Below are 11,472 nucleotides of genomic sequence, written 5' to 3'. Positions count from 1 at the left end.
TTGTAACGTAGTCCGTATAGGTCAGTTTCTGTCAGATGCGTTTCCAATTCACTGTGGGCTAAAGCAAGGAGATACACTATCACCTTTACTTTTTAACTTTGCTCTAGAGTATGCCATTAGGAAAGTCCAGGATAACAGATAGGGTCTGGAATTGAACGGGTTACATCAGCTGCTTGTCTATGCGGATGACGTATGTTAGGAGAAAATCCACCAACGATTAGGGAAAATACGGGAATTTTACTTGAAGCAAGTAAAGAGATAGGTTTGGAAGTAAATCCCGAAAAGACAAAATATATGAAGAGTCCACTGCAAGAATGATGGATGTCATTTGGAATACATTTTGCAGAAGAAGCAATTGAAAGTTTGAAATGCTTAGCGCTCAAAGCTTAACTGTGATTTTCTGATTATTTCTGGACAGTGACTATCAGTGTTAATGCCATATTACTCTGTATGTACATTCTATATGTATTAAGCTATGCATTGACAGTCTTGGTTCATTTTCGATAAGAAAGTGACATCCATCATTCTTGCAGTGGACTCTTTAATTTTGTTCGATTCATATATGCAGACAAGAACTGGAACACAGGGACGTCGCTAGGGGGTGCCAAAGGGTGCGCAAGCACCCCATAAAAAATCGGAGCACCCCTTTCCGCAACCCAAAGGGCAATTTATTAACAAAATACTAGGCATAAATTATTTTGAAGAACAAAAAAAAAAAAAAAATTTCTTGGATGTGAAAAATCAACTACGTCCCATAGTGTATCGTAATGGATATGATGAGCAATAATAATAATAATAATAATAATAATAATAATAATAATATTATTATTATTATTAATAAACAGATGTATAGTATGCGCTCAAGTGCATGAAAGAACATTTTCGGTTTTTTATGTACCACATTTTTACAGCTCGCACCCCATTTTTAAATGTCGCACCCCATCCGCACCCCCCCTTGCTCTGATCCTGGCGACGTCACTGCTGGAACAGAATGAAAGACAGATTTCTTTCTTATAAAAAGTTGGACTTAGAACAGTCTGGTTCTCAGTCAGCGATATGTCAGAGCTAGCTGTAGGCCACAAGAAGCAGCTTGCGAAAATATCTTAGAACAGCGTTTCTCAACGCAGAGCACCCAGGGGCTAGCGTCCCTTACCCGCGGAAAACAGTGCACCATGGTGCACAGCAGCTGTTTTGACAGAATTTGGCTGGGAGTTTTTGATCATCCACCCTACAGTCCTGATCTTGCTCCCAGCGATTTTCACGTTTTCTTGCACCTCAAGAAATTCCTGTCCTCCGGTGAGCGTTTTGGCAACGACGAAGAGCTGAAGACGTCTGTCACACGCTGGTTCCATTCACAGGCGGCAGAGTTCTACGACAGAGGGATACAAAAGTTGATCCCACGATACGACAAGTGTCTCAATTCTGATGGTGGCTATGTTAAAAAATAGCTGAAACATTGCTGTACCTGTTGCCAATAAATGTTTTCCTGAAAGTGTGTGTTCTTTTTTTAAAAAAAAAAAAGATAGGGAAACTTACTTTCTGGATGCGCCTCGTACATACCATACCTATTAAGATTAAGATTAATAATAATAATAATAATAATAATAATAATAATAATAATAATAATAATAATAAGAATGGATATTTTATTTGCACAATCTGTCACTTGTATATTTCAAACAGAAAAGAAATAACTCAACTTGGATCATCTAACTTAATCGGAGAAATTTCTTCAGTCAAAGTTGACTTTAGTTTGATACAAATTAATCTCAGATTAGACTTCGTAGAACACAAAATTCCAAGTTCAGCTAGAACAAGGATCAATTTAACCTCTGATCCAAGATTAAATTGTTTATACAATCGGGCCTAAGAAAGATGGCTTAGTTTCTCACTAAAGTCGACAAGGAAATCTCTTGAATATCTGAACCAATATCACTGTTGCCGAGTACAAAGAAAAACCCGGCGTATAATCCCTAAAAACCTGCGTATACAGTATATCTCACACAACAATCTCGTCCTCTTCTCCTCGTAGAAAAAGGCTAATTCACACGGGAATAGTTTACAGGAGTCAAGTGCTTGGAGCAAGTCGACTTTCCTTCAACTTTCCCCGTGTGATATGGTCGAGACAGTCAAGTTGTGACTTGGCGATCAAGCAGAATTTGAGGTGACGACCCGTCAACTTTTGTGTCCACTTTCTCGTCACGTGACCAACTTGACTCCACCACTTCCCGCGTGTGAATGCGAACTTATAGCAACTTGGAAAGTAGAAAGTTTGTAGTTTTAGGCCTATTGTCGAAGTAAATTAATAATTAATAATAATGACCACCCCTAAGTGGAATTCAAACGATATCATAAAGTTTTTGGAAGTGTATGAGAAGTATGAACTTGTATGAAATATACGTGACAAAGAATACCTCAATAAAAACAAGCGGGAATTATTATTCCAGAAACTAGTCAGTGAACTCATGGAACAAGGTTTCGAAAACATAGACGTAGAAGTGGTTCGAAAAAAGTTAAAAACCCTTAAAACAGGACTCATTCTGAGATGTTTCCTGTATTCTGCAGGACCTTCTTCAGCTAATTCTTTCAACAAGATATTAGATGCACCGTGCATAATTCTTCTACGAATCCATTTCTTAACCCATGTTCTCTTTTCCTTTTTTTCAAGAATATTTTGTAATTCATACAATAATAAGGCGCCAATTAGCTGCACACATGCCTGAATATATGCTGGTGGCATCTTCAGTTTCACCAAACTAAAAATGCCAGTTCACTATTGAGTTTTATTAACTATAACAGAATACAAGAATTCAAACACCACTACGAATACGACATTCAGCGCGCGCTTTTTTTCAAGCATGGTTTCAAGTTTAATGTCTCCGTGTGATCATATAGCATCGAGTTTAGAGGCTTCAAGCACTTGACTCCTGTAATCTATCCCCGTGTGACTCGGGTTAAAGGAACAGTTTCAAGCCGTACGATAAGACTATTTCACACGGGGATAGTTTACAGGAGTCAAGTGCTTGAAGCAAGTCGATTTTCCTTCAACTTTCCTCGTGTGATATGGGCGTGATTTGGTCGAGAAAGTCAAGTTGTGACTTGTAGGTCAAGCAGATTTAAGTTGCCGATCCGTCAACTTTTGTGTCCACTTTGCCGTCACATGACTCTACCACTTTCCGCGTGTGAATGCGAATTTGTAGCAACAGCAGAAAGTGTGTGTCATGTGTGTGGTATTAGGCCTATTGCCGAAGTAAATTAATAAACAAGCGCCACTAAGTGGAATTCCAATAACATCATAAAGTTTTTGGAAGTCTATTGAATATACATGACAAAGAATATCTCAGTAAAACAAGCGGGAATCATTATTCCAGAAACTAGTCAGTGAACTCATAAAAACATATACGTAGAAGTGTTCGAAAAGTTAAAAACTCTTCAAACATTGTACCAACAACTGAAAAAAATTGTAAAATAAAAAAATTGGAGCTGGGACTGAAGATTTACATAAATCTAAATTGGCCTGGTTTGGAAAAGCAGATTCGTATTGCTACCAGGACTTCTACATCAACTTTGGTAAGTCATGTTATTACAGTTTCAGTTTTATTGTTGATTATAATCATATCTAAGAAGTAAATTTCATCTTAACAGTTTCGCTTTTGCAGTAAAGATCCGATTATTCTACTTTCCGTTTAATCCCATTGAAACAATATTCATGAACAAAAATGTATTATCACTAATATTAAATGAGTTTGTTACCGTAGACTTAAAACATTTTGCATTCCACAGTAGAATAATAGCCTAATATTCTATCACCTTTTATTAGTGATGGAAATTATTTATATTAAGCTCCATCTTAACCAAAAAAATTTTAGAAATTGAATATTTTCGCTTCCAACATCACCAACTGTATATTAACTACTAGCCATACCCTCGTGCTTCGCTGCACTTGGTAGAAATAAATATAAAGTAATTACATAATTAAAATAGAACATTTCTGTCCAGGCAACATCCGTGTTTGATAGAAGGATAAATCGTTTAATATGTCATTTAATTGAAATTGTATTAAAATAATTAAAATACGATAATTTTGGTAGAGAAAGCACTCATTCCCTGCAAGGATGATTCCTTTAACATGTTTCTTAATTGTTATTACATGCAAATAATTAAAATTGGATCATTTGGTACAGAGAAACATTCGTTTTTGGTGCAAGGATAATTCGTTTAACATTTTTATAAATTAGTCTTGACTGCATCCATTAATAAACCACTCCAAATTAATGTCATAAAGTAGATTGTGTACGAAGATAATTTTTTATGTTAACCTCACTGTGCATTTTTTTCTTTGTTAAGCTTATTTATACACGCTTTAACGTCTGTGGCCATGTCGCGTGTCTAGAATATGTGGGTATACCAGTAGGCCGTTTTTACTCCTGGTCAGTTCCTGTTTCTATAGTGTGTTGTAAATGGCTTGTATTCACGTAACTGATTATAGATTTTGATTAATGTTTATCGTATTGGTAATTGAGGCTATGATGAATCATGGAATGTAAATTTCCAATATGACATTTTCCTTTATGACTAAGGGAAACAGTCCACGCCTGTGGAGTAACGGTTAGCACTCTAGCCGCGAAACCAGGTGGCCCGGGTTCGATTCCCGGTCGGGACAAGTTACCTGGTTGAGGTTTTTTCCGGGGTTTTCCCTCAACCCAATATGAGCAAATGCTGGGTAACTTTCGGTGTTGGACCCCGGACTCATTTCACCGGCATTATCACCTTCATCTCATTCAGACGCTAAATAACCAAAGCTGTTGACAAAGCGTCGTAAAATAACCTACTAAAATAAAATACTACTAAGGGAAACAATGAAAAAACCCCAGTCATATTTGTCGGCCACAAAGTTTGAACCCGTGACCTCCCGAACGCGAGTCTCAAATTCTACCGTCTGAGCCAATCCGCTCGGTTGTCCATCATTGTTCATGTAAATATAAAAAAATGAAAATGTGGTACATAAATATTATTTTAAGAAACACAGGAAACGAATATGGGTAAATTATAAGCGCAGGAACGCCATTTCGTGACACTTTTTAAAATAACTCAGCTCCAGTTAGCTAAATGGTAAAATACCTATTTTCACTCTATATGTGCTGTATTATTGGTCATTCTTGCGACAAAACTCTTAAAAATACTATTATGTTCTGAGGACAAAAATAAACTGAAGTGTATAAAATTAGAGTATTTTATGTGAACCAAATAAAGTTTAAATAAACAATGTTATATGTACGATCATCCTCTCCTCCTCTACTTCTTATAGCGGCTGTTATTCGCCAGATGTATGGTACATTGGATGATTGGATGTGCGCAGTGGAAGACTTTTAGAAATAAATAGTGTGAATTTGTATAACAGATATAGTTAACAAATAATGGATAACAATATACATGAATGATAAATGAAATAACATATATGTATGAAATTAAGTGAATGAAAATATTACAAGATAATCTGAATAAGCAGTAAACCAATAACTGAATGGTGGAAACATTAACTACACTGGGCGAACATACTTACAAGTCGTAATACAATTTGATACATCCATTTCTCAATAATCAGTTGCTGACCTATAAAGAATTTAATCGTTGAAAAATTCTCTCTCTCTCTCTCTCTCTCTCTATATATATATATATATATATATATATATATAAAACCAACTAGATATAAACCTCAACACGAATGTCCAGTCAGTATACCAACTCATAACACTTGCCCCATTCAATTACAGATAACATAAAATCTGAGTAACCAAATTCAACGTACACATGAACCCAGTATTTCACAAAGACTTATATAAGTTACCAATTCCACATATGTCTCACATAAACTGTGCAGATAGCACCAACAATAATCTCTGTACCTTACAATCAAACAATGCCAGAGAGAGAGAGAGAGAGAGAGATACGATAGATAATAAGTACCCGACGATAATTTGAAATACAAATGATCGTTAGAATAGCAACGGAAAGTCAGTGCACTCGATTCCTGAATACCGGCGTGGAAACCAATAATAATCAATAAGGAGTAGCAAGTACTAGAATAGATAAATGAGGCCCATACTATTCTAGTTCATTACACCGTCTAATACGATGTAAACCAGGAGATCGTAATCACTACCCTATCACCCAAAACCGTCTTGGAACTTCAATACCACCTCACATATCAAAGTTACATGTCATCACGTATCCCCCCCAATACAATACAACCTCACATATCACAATTACATCATTTCACGTAATCCCAATTACTTAACCCAAAACGTATCATCAGAGAGTGATTTTCATACACGATCCACTACAATATCTCAAACACATACCACCAAAAAGAGAATAATATCACAATCCAAATTTGCCTACTCCAATAATAACAAAACTGATACAACTTATTGCCGCACTAAATCCCGAAATATATTTCAAACAAGGTTTCATATAATCCGTAAATTCTCAAGTGAAATATAATAATACACTATTCTCGAACAATCTAACACGATGAACTTAAGTTACAAGTGTAGAATATAATTCGAGCTCTATTTTCCGAATGCACGTCGTTTGCCTGAATGAAATTGTCGGTACGCGGCCTGGCTGCTGAGTAGTGTTCTCGATACTAACTCCGACTCCTGAGTAATGTTATCGGTACGTCCTCCGGCCCCTGAGTAATCTAACATATAATTGCGCGTAGCCAAATAACCTCGCTTTTCCTCTCTCTTCGTCTGACGTAATCAACCGGCCAATAGGAAAATTTGGATAAGGAAATGAAGGAAATAGTGGCGCTATCTATGACATATCGTCTGAGAGCACTCTGTCGGGCGAAGTGATGTACTAGATGAACAAATACGATGTCGAGCACGGCTCAACAAGTTATACAATATTTCGACATAATGTCAAGTTTTCTGTACATAAAAATCTACTTTCATCTTACCTCAGTCCCCATATAGCATTACATCCATCTAGAGAGAGTACAAATTTCAAATAGTGAAGGATTTATCCAAATCGGTTAATTAGCTTCTGAGATTATTTCATACAAACACACAAACATTCTCTGTATATTAATATTGATAATCATTTATATATTCCCATCATACTATAGAATTATATCCGTATAAAAATAGTGTTAAATGAATAATATTATCTGTTTTATGAGTTCAAGGTGGCCTTAAATAGACGGAGACATTTGTTTCATTTCATTATAGCCTATTAGTCTGAGGAGACGGTGATAAAACGTATTGTTATTTTAAGACTCTTGTATATCGTTAAATATCAGTCCTATCAAAATTTTGCACAGAATAATACATATCGGAAATCATTTTACAGGAACTTTTGTTATGTAACATTTTTCATGAAAGTCGATAATAAGCGGGATATTTCGATTTATTTAATTCAGGCCTCCTTATAACTCCCATTTTAAATAAAGTGTTTTGAATGCCATATAGGCTAAAATCTAAGTTAGAACGAACTTAATTTACTGTATATTCCAATTTTCATAGAAATCCGTTCAGCCATTATAGCGTGAAAAGGTAACAAACATCCAGACAGACATAAAAACAAAAATGTCAGTTTTCGGTCTCAGGATGGTTAAATTATATATTTTTGGAAAAGATAAAAATTACCAGAAAAATTTCGGTTACATATTTATTAGTACAGTAGAACCTCTATTATCCGTGATAGTGAAGGGGGTGGACTAACGGTTAATCGAAAAAATCGGATAATCCATACCGTAAAAGATTTTATGCTCGACCTTGCCGAAATGTAGTAATTATATACCTGGTAGTAGCCCTTTAATTCACCTCATTAAAGTACGCCTATTCATTATAATTCAGTTGTTCAGCCAGTGAGAAATCACCATTGTACTGATTGTACCATTATAAAACCGCAAGTATCGATTATTCTCGGATATGCAATCGAAAGACAATTAGCGAAAGGTCACGGAGGCTGGAAATCCAATACTGTCGCGGAAGGTTATGTTCTGTTACTATAATAATTAGCGTTAATTGTAAATAATATTCAAATAAATTCAATTTGTCATTTCGTTTTTCAATTCTAAATCAATTTCCAGGTTATATCAAGCCTAATGTTCATGTTATTCTCTAGATTATATCAAGGTCAATGACATTCGTGTTTCGGAAAAAATCAATACTTTCGCGTCTGCGCACATCTCACAATTCAGGTCAGTTCCGCGCCTCACTTACATAACCATAACATGAATACTTATGAATAATTTCAAGTTAGAAATATGGTCGAGCATAAAGATTTGTATGAAACTTGCCTATAATGGTAATTAAGACGCTCGTATGAAAATTATGAAACTCGCTTGCGCTCGTTTCATAAACAAACATACTCGCGTCTTAATTGCTACCATTATAGGCTCGTTGCATAATGTACTATTAACAAATTAGCTGCATAATACTTTGGTCTAAAATTTTAGTGATTTCCTTGATGTCCTTGATGGTTTTGTGTTTAACGTGCTTTTTAGTGGATCAAGAGTTCACTAAAAGTTCGGTTGTCAATGACGGCTTTTGAAAACCAAGGGTTGTTGGTTGATTGTCTGTGGAAATACAAGAATAGTAGAAGTCTCATGTTGGAGATTTACATATTTTATACACGTTATACTTTTTTTTGAAGCAACATTAACCACAGTTTCTCCTTTCTCAATCCTCTCAAATATTGTAATTTTTTCGATAGTTAACACAATACGTTTTCTTTTGAGGACTGTGGAAAACATTTTGCATAGACGTTATATTTACGGCCACTCGAATAAAAAGGATATGGTTTGAATGGTACACGGATTTGTGAAAGTTCTTGGGGTTTTTTCTTCGAAAGCAGGAAGTGACTGTTTTACAAGTAACTGTTTCTATTGCCGACAGCTAAGCATTCCTGCTAAGTACGTACAGTATGTACTGTGTAAGGATAAAGGTACTTTTGGAAAACTGCCTAGAAACGTATTGCACAGTACTTCATATTTTTTTCTGCAGCAAAAAAAAAAAGCTAAGAAAAGAATTCGGATAATCCGACAATCGGTCAATAGGGTGACGGATAATCGGGGTTCTACTGAATAACTGAATACAAACACCACTATTTGAATATAAAAACCGCTACGAAATTACGAACAAAACATTCAGTGCGCGCTTTTTTCAAGCACGGTTTCAACTTTAGTGTCTGCGTGTGGTCACAAATATGGCGTCAAGTTTAGAGGCTTCAAGCACTCGACTCCTGTAAACTATCCCCGTGTCAACCAGGCTCCGCCAGGCACGGACGGAGCAGGCGAATAGTTTCGTCGAGTGCACTCTCACAACCACATACATAACGCACTCAGCTCATCATGCTAACCTCCATTCACTGGGAAAAATGCTGAGAGGCACTCACTGCTCAGAAAACGCCCCAAAAAAGCCTGTAAAATTCATCTTTCTCCTGAAAATCCCCCTAACATTTTTATCCCTTCAAATTTGGGGGGAAAACTCTCAAGTTGGCAACACTGGCTCCTTCCGCTCAACTCAAGCCGACTCTCGTATACACAGAGTCCGTGGATATACCAAAGTAGCGCAATCACCGAGTCGGCCGCCATTGTTATTCCTTTTGCAACACGCGTGGGATAGGAATATTTAAAGTAAAACTCAGATGTTTTTAATTTGAAGGGCAAAAACTTCTAAAGGATCTTCTTACATTTTAGAACATTATTGTCAGTCAACATACCAATGTATAAAAATTATGATAGCATAAATACGCATTTAAGTGTTCAATGCACTCCTTCATAAACACCACAGTTACAGGTATTATAGCAACATGAACTTGATAAATTACAAGTAACAAATGTCCGCATTTAAGGGGACACTATACTGAAATTAGTTTTAAGAGTTTACAATAGCGGAATCAATAACTACCACACTTACGAAGCTAGATTCATCAAGTTTTGATCACTGGTATATCTGCTTAATAGTGACAAATGTATAAAATTTCATCCGCCTATGATAAGTGATTTGCGTTTTATTAATGTTTTATTAAAATATTGAACCGCTTTATATAAAAAGTCGCTTTCACAACAATAGACATTATTCTTAAGTGATATTCACTTATATGGATCCTTACATACATGGAATCAAGGCTTACTATAGGGTTTTGCTGTAAAATTAATCAGTAAATTACTAGAATTGTTTATTATAAAATAAAAAATAAAAAAATAATAATAGTCATAAAAATTCCTAGTACTTTACCCCTTCACTGTACATAAAATTCCAATAGTAACGGATATCCACTGACTCTGCGTATATACACACGACAGCGCCAATGCCGAAACGCGGAAAACTTCGAGAAGTTCAATTCAAAAATGATATGCCGCAGCCTCATGCTTACCATGCCGGCATCATACAATAACGTGCGGTGAGCTTTTAAAACATAATTTTGCCGACCCATTGTTGCTCTGTAGGTTTCACTCTAAGCGTCACGTTGTCACGTCTACTTCCTCGATAAGAATAAGCACTAGTTTGTTATATTGTTAAATGACTATTATTATTATTATTATTATTATTATTATTATTATTGTTATTATTATTATTATTATTATTATTCGTCACGTTGTCACATCTACTTCCTCGATAAGAATAAGCACTAGTTTGTTATATTGTTAAATGACTATTATTATTATTATTATTATTATTATTATTATTCGTCACGTTGTCACGTCTACTTCCTCGATAAGAATAAGCACTAGTTTGTTATATTGTTAAATGACTATTATTATTATTATTATTGTTATTATTATTATTATTATCACATCACTGTTGATGTGAGGGATTTCGATTCCATTAACAAACCTGAAGTTTGGCCTGCTGGTTGCCTAATTGCACCATTTTATGGTAAATTAAAGCCTGAGCAGCACTTTGCGCATTCTGCTAATTCGAACTCTGTTGATTCTCAGGGAAATGCCTCTTAGTCTTAGTCTTGCTCGCTCTCATTTTCAATGTTCAGTTCTATTAATCATCTCGAGATTTTCTACCAAAATGTTCGTGGACTTAACACTAAAGTTGATGAAATTTTTCAGAATATAGTGAGTAATAATGATCTCATTATCTGTCTCACTGAAACATGGTTATCTGAGTCAGTTATTAATTCTAATTTATTTCCAAATAACTATACTGTGTTTCGTGCAGATAGACTGTTTGAAGACACTAACAAAAAAAGAGGTGGTGGTGTCCTAACAGCGATTAGCAACCAGTTACCTTTTGCAAAAAGACGTTTTGACTTAGAAATTATTAGTGAATGCGTTTGGGTTGAAATTAGAATGGCTGATGGTTTTAATCTGTTATTAGGTAACCATTATTTCTCTCCTGATACAGATCACATTCACTTAAAATCTTATCTTAATTTTCTTGAAAAAAATCTCGACACTCATAATTTTAGAATAGTAATCCTTGGTGATTTTAATACTCCTGGTAT

The sequence above is a fragment of the Periplaneta americana genome, chromosome 4 (genome assembly GCF_040183065.1).
Source record: "Periplaneta americana isolate PAMFEO1 chromosome 4, P.americana_PAMFEO1_priV1, whole genome shotgun sequence".
Classification (NCBI taxonomy): Eukaryota; Metazoa; Arthropoda; class Insecta; order Blattodea; family Blattidae; genus Periplaneta; species Periplaneta americana.
This window is presented reverse-complemented; position numbering follows the sequence as displayed.